The 12,561-nt window shown below is 45.8% G+C and overlaps 1 protein-coding gene across 3 annotated transcripts in view; it reads right to left on the bottom strand.

The window, feature by feature from the left end:
* The window catches only part of SPAG17 (sperm associated antigen 17), a 1,712,709-nt gene that overhangs the window by 895,751 nt on the left and 804,397 nt on the right, over positions 1 to 12,561 (bottom strand). The gene's annotated exons all lie outside the window — the stretch shown is intronic.

The following is a 12,561-nucleotide window of genomic DNA, read 5'->3' as shown; positions in this document are numbered from 1 at the left end:
AGGAGGGTGAAAAGAAGTAACAGAACGAAACAGCAGAAATGGATGGTCCAGCTAATCAAGTATGTATTAGCGCTTTTCCCTGCTGGTCTAGTCTGTTTACTTTGCTTATTTCTCTGCCTTCTGCCAGGTCCATCTAATCTGTCAACTTCTTCATCATGTCAGACACATATAAAATGGATATCTGCCTGCCGCCTTTCAGATGCATCTAGTCTACTACACATCCCCTCTAGTCAGGTCCATCGAGTCTGTCCATTTCCACATGTCTGTCAGGACTTCCTAGACCATCTATGCCTTTCCCTTTGCCAGATCCATATGCACTGCATTGGTGGCACGCTAGACAAACAGTCAATTTCATATGTATGCTTCTGTCGAACCCACCTAGTTTGTTCACTTAGAACCAGTGCCTGGTTGAGCATTGTTTGCCTTCTTTAAGGCCCACTGGGTCTGTCCATTTCTCTGCCTTTAAATAGGGCAAATAATGTCACTCCTGTGTGAGCCCCTGGCACAAAGCTAGGCAAAAAGCTTTCCTTGACTCACTTAGTAGTAGAGATAGCTAGGCAGTCAAGGGAAGCCCCTAGGAGGGGAGCAGTCAAGGGAAGCCCCTGGGAGGGGAGCAGTCAAGGGAAGCCCCTAGGAGGGGAGCAGGGTAATTCAAAATGCAAAATAACATTGAACAAGGGACTTAATACACAAAGATGTTCTCAAAGAAGCTACGCTTTATCTTCTGTGAAAGTGGATAAAATGTGCAAATTACAGGTAAGTCGACTATATGTGAGAGTGTTTTCAGTGTTCAAACATTGTGACTCCACCATTTAGGGTAACCGACCTAGAACACACCAAATCTTGAAGGCGGTTGAAGGGTTTTATTTAAAGTGCTTGAATTGAGTCTCACCAGGAAGGACCGGCCACTCTAGCTCTCGTTACCCGAGTGCTTTTCCCTCCCTAGCCCACATGACCCTGAATCCTAAAGTGGTCATTAGAGATACATAACCCCTATGATGTAGGATCCGGATCCTAAAGGCAATTGCTTTACCTATCTTGCTCCCACCGAGAATTTCTAGGTGGATCCAAACCACGGTCCCGCAGAAAGATCTCCAGAAATTGTGCATTTCACTCACCCAGGTCTCACTTAGTCTTTTCCTTTCTCACCCTTGCACTCCTCGCCCCGATGTTCTCTCCTTCCTTCCCCATTCTTCTACTCTATTTCCTTTCTCTTCCCCTATTCTCCTCGTTCTGTCCCACCGATGTTCTTCCATCTCATGCTACTCTCCCTTCTCCACTGTACTACTCTCCACACTACTACTCTCCCCTCTCCACTACTGTCCACACTACACACCCCACCTTCTTCCACAGTCACCCTAATGTCATTCTCTCAATAACCTTTTTCAATGATATGATATGGCATTTATAATGCGCCTGTACACAAGTGTTTCTAGGCGCAAATCGCCCTCAATAACCCAAAACTTACTCCCCTACACTCCCAATTAGTGTCACTCACCTTCCCCACCATAAATGCACTCCCACACTCTGGTACCACTTTCTTTAAAGAATCAATACCTCACCTTGCACATGCCCTATGATCCCTTCGCTATTCTTCTCTGCACCCCCTTTCCTCCTCTTGGTCTCTCATTCTGCTGCCTTCTTTCACCTCACCCAAACAACTCACACTGCCCGGTTTCCTGTGTCTCCCTTTATACTCCTCCTCTGCCTCCCATTAATCCCGACACTCACCTGTCCTTTCCCCAGGTTCATGTTGTACAAGTGCGAGGCATTAAACCACCTCGTAAACCCTGCACCCTTCTTGAAGGCGGTTCTGCCAGAGGTCTGCATTGGTGGCACTCTAGAAACATAGGCAACTTCAACTTTCTTATGCACGTGGTCTGGAGCTTCCTAATTCTCTGTCTGGAGTGTGCCATAATCCCCTGACCTATTCTATTCTGTTTTTATTTATTTTGGATTTTGCATAACGCTCCAAATTGTGCATTGCAGCCAAGCATATACAAACTGTGCAGCAATTCTACCCATTGGGCAGAGTACAGGGGACAGCGATGACAGTGTGGTGGACGAGTCTGGTGTAGGCAGTTGATGTCTGTTACAATATACTTGATGATTTCAATGCCCAACTTTGACGGCTGAAACTGTACAGTAGGTCGGAAAGGAAAAAAGGGGTGACAAGCCGTGCAAAGCTAGGATTCCATGTGATAATGTCGCCTGGAAAAAGTCGCCAGGTAGGCAACTTTTTTTTCCTGACCCTTAAAATACTTTACTCAAATAATCTAGAAGGGGTATCATTTCAGATTATAAACTCCAATCCCAGAATATTTGGGTAAAATGTTTGATTTTACCGAGGATGCATGTTTGCAGAAATGTCGTCCCCTGGCTGCCATTTTCCAGGCGACTATCACTGTACACTAAAGCTAGATGGTGTATCATTATGGACTTCTAATTACAGAATTGTACGGAGAGTAGGAACTTTGGGTTGATGTCTCTGGGCTAAACTAAGGTCCTTCCAGAGGTGTATACTATTCCTGGCAGATGGTCTGTGACCTGGAAGAGCAGAGAGGTCTGGGCAAAGAGTGTTGGGTATTACCTTCAGGTATCTAGGATCTTTGTTCCAGAATGATCTGTATATTGTGCAAAGGACATTACAGGTGATCCTTGGGCCTACTAGGAGCCAATTAAGTGATATAGTGGTGGGTTCCATGCAGCCTCATTTGTTCAGGTTCAGAGCTAGTTCTGCACTCTCTGCAGCCTGCAAGGAAATTAAATGGGAAGGAAAGAATATTGGTCATCACAAAGGCTAAACTGTGCCTTTCCTTAACCAGGGAGGGAATTGGTTTGGTATAGTTAGCGACTTGTTTCTAGGATTCACATGATCTCATGGAGTAAGGATGGCTGGACTTATATGTTTCTTTAATGATTGCCTTAACTTCTGAGGAAGCAGAGCTCTGGATCAAACAAGGTGACTAGATGTCTGATCCGTATCAGAAAAGGGACCAATGATAAGTCAATTTCCACAGAGTAGTGCCACACACCACAGGACTTGTCAATATGTTGCTGTGCAGGATCAAGGAAAATCGACCGTAGTCATTGGTAAAAACAGAGAAAACCTTTATTTTATTTATTTTAATTATTATAATGCACCACATGCCTGCAGGACCCAGAACGCACAGAAAAACAGTGACAAGACGCACAAACAGAAAGCAGGCAGGAGCAATGGATGAGCTGACAGCTAAAGCTGGTTATTGTGGGTCAAGGTTGAAAAAGTGGGTTTTATGGCCTTCTTATAGAGAGGGTAGTTCTGTATTTGGTATATGGCGGCTGGGAGTGTGTTCCATAGAGTAGGAGCCTGAGTGTTAAAGCTGGTGCCACCGAACCGGGCCATTTTGAATCTCGGCTGGACGAGTACTGTGGCCGTGGTAGAGCAAAGATTCCTATTCTTAGGCTTGATCTTGATACGCTCTGATAGATATGTGGGGCTAGTAAGAGACACACATTTATGAGCCAGAGTGAGCGCTTTGTGTGATATTCTTTGCCTTATTATTATTTGATGGTCGTAGCTTGCTCCCATCTTTAGATTTAGGATTAGATAGGTGTTTTTCAAACCCAAATGACGTTCAATAAACACCTTTGAACTGTGATTACTTGTGTCTGCCTTACTGTTTGATAACATGCCTTCCTTACAGTCCTAAGAACTGATTAGCCATAAAAAATGCCTTCTGAAGAACAGATTGAAGGGAAGCGCCCCCAATTCAGCACGATCCTCCCCGCAATGAGAGACAATAAAGGACTCTCCCTTAGTGGGAATAAGGCCAAGACAGAGTGCGGGTGAGCGTAAATGGGAGTTTATCCAAGAATAAGGCATGCAAAGAACTCTGCAACCTCCGAGAGCGCTCTGTCTGACAATAGCAAAGACAGGCGTATTTCTAATACAAAAAACGTCATCAACACCTAAACACTATAGGGGGCACAAGTTAATTGGGATTGGGTGTCGTCGACTAACTATAGGTGTTGCTGCAGCGTGGTTGGTCTTGGCAAGACGACGTCACTGGTCAGCCTCGTGGGTTGGGTTGGGCCTGGCAGGCCGGCTTGAGGTCATCCGTGCGGTGTTGGTATGCTGGGGCAGCCTGTGACAATGACGAATACCTTCCCTGTCTCATTTGCCCTAGGCCATGCACCTTGCGGTTATTCAGAAAATGACATTTACGTTCACTAATAAATCGCTCTGTAGCTTATCTTATAAAATAAACGCAACACATGAGGAATGCACCTCGTGAGAGGTCTGGTGGTTATCGGTTGGGGTGAGATTTACCTGTGTCCTATTGACCGGTATTTTAGGTCGCAGGACGGGGCTCTGGGGCCTGGGCCGAATGATACATGTCTGTCTGCTGCGTTAGAAGTTATTATATAGATGGGTCTCTGTGTCTTGTCTCAATGATGGGGGTCGTCCTTACACGGGGTCAGGATTCTTGGGGGGTTCGTGGGATTTATGAAAGGGTGCTGGTAGATCAGTGGGTTCATCCGTGGGTTTATTACCGTGCTGTAAATAACACAGGTGGTGGGCTGTGGCCTTGGTTGCGGCGCCGGGGCCTCTGACTCTCTGAAGTAACGCCAGCTTGGTTGGGGGAGGTGGGGGAGCGCGGCACAAGTCTTAGCTTTTTTATCTGGCAGGCTTGGTAGGGTGGGAGAGGGAATGGCCTTGCATATCCACAAAGGTATTTTCCTCGTGCGTTGCTGATCAGTGAATGCAGAAGTTTTATACTGTTCTGCCTTATTTTGACGTTATTTAGACACACATATATATTTCAATTTCGTTACACATTTCTTTAAGACAGTCGGTTCCAGTACCTTTTCATTACCTAACATTACGTTCACTACATTGTGTGCGTATTGTATGTACATTAGACGTTATACGAGGGATATCTAGGTTATGGCCTACAGAGATTGATGCTCGCCGCTTTGGGTGATTCAGAAAACATATATGAGTTCCAGTTTCTACATACTATGGAAAAAACACTTTTACAGATAGAGGTTATACGTTTGGTCAACATCTTTCTCCGTGGTTATAGCAGCACTAGTCCAGACCTGGAGGGATATCATATAACGTTACATTTTTATGGCTTATTCACATTTTAAACAGAGGTAGTTCATTAATACCAATACTTGAATTGTTTTCTACCTTCTTCAGATAGTGATGCTTCAGCTTTTTTCCTCGCTACCCCGGCCTTGCGGTCCGGGTCATACGGGGTGCAATATCACATTGTTACTACTATAATGTTGCCGTGTTGGCGTCTCGGGTTTAGTTCATCTCCGACTTTCTCATGGGAACGCGCTCGCAGCGGATCTGCCAGGGCTGCTGAGGCGGCAGAGATGCATGAAAGGCCCTCCAAAGGTGGGGGCCTCTTTATAGTGTGCTGAACTCACGCCATGTTTGCTAGACAAGATGGCGTCTAGGCCTAACTAAATGCAAGGAAAGGATACGTGTGGGCAATGTCGTCGGCGGGTGAATCCTCCTCCACCTGGGCCCGGGTGGCATGAGGGGGCGCCCACCGAGTCATGGTCCTCACCTGGGGAGAAAGCTGTAGGTGAGGAGGGCCTCGCGGCCAGTCCTCCCCTACATTTCCCCCCTTTCGTTACTTAAAGTAACGAATTTCTTTAGCTCTTCCAATCTTCTACATTCTTGTTCCTCTAACACTGCACCATCCCATGCAGGGGTTCCTTTTATAGGCATCCATGCTCTGCACACCCCCCTTAAACTCTCACCTCTCCTAGCATACTCGTCTGGTGTACATGTTAAATATATACAATCGCCAGTTTCTTCCAGATCTACCCAGACCTCCTCATACCATTCCAGTTCTACGTCTCGTGGTTCTTTGATAGTGGTGTGCCATAGTTTATCTACTATGTACTTATCACGGCACATAGGCACTAACTGGTACCTGGGGGTGTTGTCTGCTCCTGTCTGCACATGTACTTCTTGTGTTGCTTTAATTGTACCACCGGAGTTGCCCATTGTCACCATCATCATTGCACCGTTAGGAACTGCATTAGCACAACATCGGAGGCCCACCTGGCACAGGCAGAACATCACAAGGACGATCACCACTATTGGTATCAGGAACTTCATAGTCACTCCAAGCCATGAGGGAACCCAAGAGAAGATATTGTCGAACCACGAGCTATCCTCAGCTCCACCTTCCATTTTCATCTTCTCGCCCAGGTTATGTACTGGTTCAATAACGTGGGACAGGGACCCATTTTCTGCATCTTCGGAAGGTACGAACGTGCAGCACGCACTTCCTATTTTTCGGCAAACACCTCCATCGATTGCTGTTAACAGGTCTAGAACATACCTGTTCTGCATGGTCATTAATCGCAGAGCTCGTAGTTCCACCTTTATTATGTTAAACCCTTCTTCAGTGTCATTGGCCAACTGGATCAGTTCCCACCGTGTGATCTGGAGCCATTTTGCATTTGCTCTTGCTTGGACACTTGATACTAGCGAAGCAAAGAATGTTTCCACGGAGCTGAACAGGCGATACCTGTCTGGGATCTGTGCCAATAAATCAGATGATGCTTGTGATATGTAGTTCGAGGCTCGCTTGTTCCTTGAGAGCTCTTCTCCCTTCCCTCCGGAGGACAGGACATAAAGGTGCGCTTGTGTAGTTGGAGAAGCTGCATTCTGGTTCAAGCCTTCTTTCATCATGTTACTTCTGTCAATATGGCTTTCTGGAATCACCATTAGTGTTGAGTGCAAAGTGGCCATTGAGCAGCTACCACTCCATGATTGGGGAAGATGCAGGTACGCCTTGTTTCCGCATACCCAGTAGGTGTCCATTAGTGCTGCTGTCCCTTTTTTCATATCTGGGATGGTGAGAGTTTTGTTACAGTTCTTGTTCGTTCCCATTGCCATTTTTCCTTCTCCCTTGAAACATAGTTCGTTTTGTATTTCACTTTGTAGCTTGAAGGGTTTCTCCATCGCTGTTACCCATGTTAGTTTAGGGATGTGTTCTTTCCATGTTGGCAAGCACGTTCTTTCCATCCACCGCAACTTGTCCGGTTGGACACCTTTCAGTGCTTCTGCCTTGCACAGCACTTCTTCGTCTTTCCATTTGTTTTCGGAAAACAGTGTCCCTTGTATTGCAAAGAAAGGTTCTTTAAGACAGATCACTCCAGACGCTTGCGAATAGCACGTTTTGTTGTTCTGTAGCATTCTGAAAGAGACATCGTGTGCTTGGAAAGTGTTCTTTATTCTACACAGCGTGAGATGAAGGAGACATTGGGCATCCACAATGGGCAATTCTCGTGGCAACAATACTTTAGGTGTGCCTGATGCATGGGGGATAAGTGAGCAGACATAACAGCTCTCATTGGTTGTTTGTTTGGCTGTTGTGCTCATATCTGCATACCATTTATTTGCTTGGTGTGGGTGTCGTGGGTCTTCCATTTTGTCTAGCCCTAGTCCATAATACTCATCATACCCTTTCCCACCAATCTCTCTTCTCCGCCTACTTTTCTCCCTTCTTCTGTACCTTCTCGTTATAGTAGGTGAAGAACCAGGCCCCCCTTCCTCCTCCCCACCCCCCTTTTCTAATTCTTCATGTAGGGACTTGTGTTCTGTCATCATAATCACTTTTCCATCCTCCTTAATAAACAAGAGATCGTTGTTTGAAATTGGGGCGGGAGGGATCGTGTGGTTGTTGTATGTTCCAGGTTGGGACATTGTGTCATTATTTACATTTTTGGTTCTCGATTGTGAGAGGACAGCAGTGGGTGGTGTAGTATAGTATCCCCACACAAAGTGTGATCCATCCCAGATCAAGAAATCACCTTCTTTGATACCTACAGTCGGAATTGTTTTCGTTCCAGGGGCAAGGGTGGTGTTGTTCCCCCCTCCCCCCTCGTTCATCTCGGTAGAGATGAACGCTATAATCCAGTGTACTACCAGGCAAAACATTGAGATGAAGAACACGATAGCACACATTGATAAACCACATTCAAATGAATACGTTAATCTAGCCACTAACATTTCTCTAAATCTAACATATCTATTAGTTGCAGGCTGCCCATTCGATGCCATGATAAATCCTGTTTGAGACACAAGAGTTCATTAAATACAAACATGTAAGCATTTCCACGTTGTAACGTTTCGGTAATAAAATATAGGGTTGGGTGAGGGAGGGGGTGTGTTGACAGACAAGGTAGCCTTTCAATCATCATTATTCGTACCTTACTATATATATATAAATAATAAGAAACATGACATTTTTAAAAACAACAATAATAAAAACATCTTAAAGAGCACAGGAGGGGAAAAAAAAGAACCCCACGCAAAACTTTCAAAAATTGTAATAAAAAGAAAATTTACATATACATATGTACATGTTTTAGTCCAGGACATTTGTTGCGCGCTAATTGTGCTCACTGTTCATCTCATAAAGCACACAAAATTCCAATCATTCATTCCGCACAACTTCATCGTCCGCTGTTGCCTGTGCCTCGTCCTGCGCCTCACTTTCCGCAGCGCTGTAAGCTTTACGTACGTCTGTCAAATGCACCCAATATCGCAGGCCCTTCACCTTTACTGCTGTAGGTGTGCAAAACACTACCTCATAGGGGCCATGGAAACGTGGTGCATTCCACCTCCGCACAAAACTTCTGACATATATAAGGTCACCAGGCATTAGTTGTAGTGGTTTTTCAGGCAACCTGTCTGGTTCAGTTGCGTTCCCCTCCTCTCTTGTCGAGGGGGGGGCTAGTTGCTTTGCAATTACGCGCGCTGCCCGTGTCAGTTTTCGCAGATATTCTGTGAACTCCTCCCCCAATATAGCTGCGCTTCTGTGTGCATCAGAACGCTCACGGAGAGGCGAATGCGCTGTATGCATTCTTCTTCCCGTGACGATCTCGTGCGGGGACAAATGGTGATCCTTACTTGGCTGGTTTCGTAGTTCAAACAAGGCCAAAGGCAGGCAGTACATCCAAGTCTTTTTAAGGGAAAAACAAAGTTTTGATAATCTGCTTTTTAACAGGCCATTTATCTTTTCCACGACGCCATTACTTTGAGGATGATAAATCGAACATAATTTGTGCTTTATTCCCAATAATGTAGTCACTTCTTTAAATAATTCATTAACAAAATGTGTCCCGTTATCTGAGCGAATAACGTCGCAAATTCCCCAGCGCGGAAATACTTCCCGCACTAGGAACTTCGCGGCGCCCTTCGCGTCAGGGCGGGCACATGGGCCTGCCTCCACCCACCTCGAAAAGGGACATACAACCACAATCATGTATCGTGCCCCGTTACACCTTTCTCCCATGTCTACATAATCAATGTGGAGCTCTCTGAATGGGCCACTTGGTTTTGGTATCGTACCCCTTAGTGTGCGCAAAGTCATACCTGAGTTGTAAATTTGACATGTCGTGCATTCTAAAGCTAACCTTGTGACGTGTTCCTGGAGGCAAGGTGCAAACCAATCTTCTTGTATCTCTGCCATTATGTGTTTCTTCGTGTTGTGTGCGGGAAAGTGTAGTTGTTGAAATGCTATTTCTAACAGCGTAATTGGCATTACCACTTTTCCTGAACTCTCTTGTCGCCACAATAAATCAGTCGGTGATTTGCTGCATCCTCTCTTAGTCCACAGCAATTTTTCCTCTGCACTAGCTCCCTCTTGCAGCTCTATTATCTCCTGTGTGGACATCATGTTGTATCCTGTGGGGACCTTTTGGCTTTCTGTGTGGTGCAACATGTACTCTCCTATTTCACCTTTTTGTAGATATGAAGCTGCTTTGGCAGCGGCGTCTGCTGCCGCGTTCCCCAAAGATACAAAATCTGTATTGGTGGTATGAGCTTGACATTTTACGATGGCCACTGCCGTGGGGTCTTGCAGGGCCTCAATCAGCTCTTTCAATAACTCTGCATGCTGGACTGGCGTTCCGTCTGCTCGTCGGAACCCTCTCCGCCCCCACCGGGCCAACCCACCGTGAACTGTTGTTGTCATGTATGCTGAATCTGTATATATGGTCACTGCGCACCCCTTGGCGGCATGCAATGCTTCTATTAGCGCTATTAGTTCTGCTGCTTGCGCTGAATAGTGTGATGGGAGGCGGTGTTGTACTAGTATCTCATATTCATCTTCCTCTAATCGTACCACTGCCATACCCACATGCTTTTCTCCTGTCTCCATGTCTATTGATGCTGACCCGTCCACAAAATACACCTCACCCTCGGTCAGGGCATTTTCAAAAATCACTGGATCCTTACTTTCGTCACCTGTGTACGTGGCGCAGTTATGGTTTTGCATGTCCTCTACGGTGCATGCCTCTGTGATGAATGTGGCTGGGTTCACTGTTTTACATCTTACTATATGGATGTTAGCGCTGGACAGTATTATCTCATATGCTGTGGCGCGTTGTGTTGTCAATGTGCTCTTTGTTCGCTCTAATATTGCAAAAAGTGAGTGTTCCACAAACAGTGTCACCGGGCAGCCCATCACTATCGTGGCACTTTTTTCAATCGCGAACGCTGCTGCAGCTAGGGATTGCTCGCACGCGAAATGACCTTGCATTACTGCGTCTAGGGTGCCGCTATAGTAAGCAAGTGGTTTGTGCCCTAAAGATGTTTTCTGTGTCAGTACTGCTGTCATCAGTGTTCCTTTGCAGTGTGAAAATAAGAAAAATTCGCGCCCATAATCTGGATTTGCTAGTACTGGAGCGCTTGATATTAGCTCTTTTAGTGAGTTAAATGCTGTGTTCATCTCCTCTGTCCATTCTATGTGTTTGTGTTCTTGTTGTGCTTCCTTCAGTGCCTGTAACAAGGGCCTTGTGTACGCCGCATAGTCCAATATCCATGCTCGGCAATAGTTACACATACCCAGAAATTTCTGCATTTCTTTTACTGTTTTGGGCTCTCCAATTGTTCTAATCGCTTGTGCCCTGTCGGGTATAATTCGCTTGCCATCCTTTGATATCAACTGACCCAAGTATAGGACCTCTGTCAGACAGTATTGCAATTTCCCTTTGTCCACCTTGTACCCTTTGTTGGCCAATAATGTCAAGAGTGTTATTGAGTCCTTTCTGCACTCTTCCTCAGCCTGTGCACAAACCAATAAATCATCAACGTACTGAATCACTGTGCTTTCTACAGACAAATTCCCCAGATCTTCATGTAGTACCCTGTTAAATATGCTTGGGCTCTCGCAATATCCTTGTGGTAGTCTGCAGTGTTCGAACCTCCTTCCTCCCAATGTAAATGCTGTCAAATACCTGCTTTCTTCTGCTAAGGGAATCGAAAAGAATGCATTTTTCAAGTCAATTACTGTGAAGTGTGACGCTACTTTTGGAATGTTGCACAGTATTGTCGCCGGGTTCGGCACTAGAGGGAACTCCTTCATTACCACATCGTTCAGTGGGCGTAAATCTTGTATCATCCTCCATGAACCCCCCTTCGCTTTTTTGATTGGGTAAATGCATGTGTTGCATGGGGAGTTTGAGGGCACGATTATACCCTGTGCTAGCAGTGCTTCTATTGTCTCTCTGATCCCTTCTTCTGCTTCTCGCGACAGTGGATATTGTTTCACCCGGGGTAGTATTGCTCCCTGTTTTACTTTTATCACCACAGGCTGAACTTCATGCAGCAACCCTACATCGTGGGGGCCATTAGTCCATAAGTTAGTGGGTACTGGACTCATGTCTTCATTAAAAAATGTGTGCGGTGCTCCTACTACCGCCATTAGTTCAACCTTAGTTTGTCTGGCTGTAACTACAATGTCGCAGGGCATTGCCAGTTCCATCACTACTTCACCATCTCCCTCAGTGTCAGAAAATAGCTCCTCGTCCGAGAGCTCTCTCAGCGGGATATTTGCATTTGTACACAATACTGTCCGCCACTCACACCCTTCCATGTCAATACCAATCACACATATCCTGTTTACTGATACATGTATTGCATGCAAATCCAACGATAGTACTGCCCCAAGAGCAGTGTCAGGGCTTGCTATGGGACGAAAAAGGAATTCTGCTGGGATCCTCCACTCCACCCTTTTTAGTTCTGGTACTATGAGAGCCAATGTTCTCATACCTTCGACAAACATCTCCTCATTTCTCGGTACCCCTCTGATCTCTTTCATGATTGTGTGGCCGTGTATTACTGCTAATATACGGAGGGGGCATATGCCTGGCGTTGAACATACGATACCGCTCCCTGTGAATGATATTGTCATGTTTAGTTTGCTCAAGAGATCTCTCCCCAGTAAGTTGATTGGAGAGTTTTCATAGTACAGTAAGGGTGCTTTCACTGTTTTTCCCCCTACTGTCACATCCAATACCTCTGTGTAAGGAACTTCAATTACAGCCCCAGAGAACCCCTGCGTCTCTAACGTTCTATTAGATAACGGGAACCGGCCCTCTCTAATGCATGATTTCTCCGCTCCCGAATCCACCATGAATATGAATTGCTTGTCTCCTATCTGCGCACCTATCAATGGTTCCTCTGATGCATTGTGGGTCGTAGACAGTACTGGACACGCAAGTGCTCTCTGTGGGCTGTCCTATGCGGGGTGTCTC

Source organism: Ambystoma mexicanum, chromosome 7p, assembly GCF_040938575.1.
Source record: "Ambystoma mexicanum isolate Mex_15411 chromosome 7p, UKY_AmexF1_1, whole genome shotgun sequence".
Classification (NCBI taxonomy): Eukaryota; Metazoa; Chordata; class Amphibia; order Caudata; family Ambystomatidae; genus Ambystoma; species Ambystoma mexicanum.
Note: the sequence above shows the minus strand (reverse complement) of the source record. Positions and strands in the feature narration are given on the sequence as shown.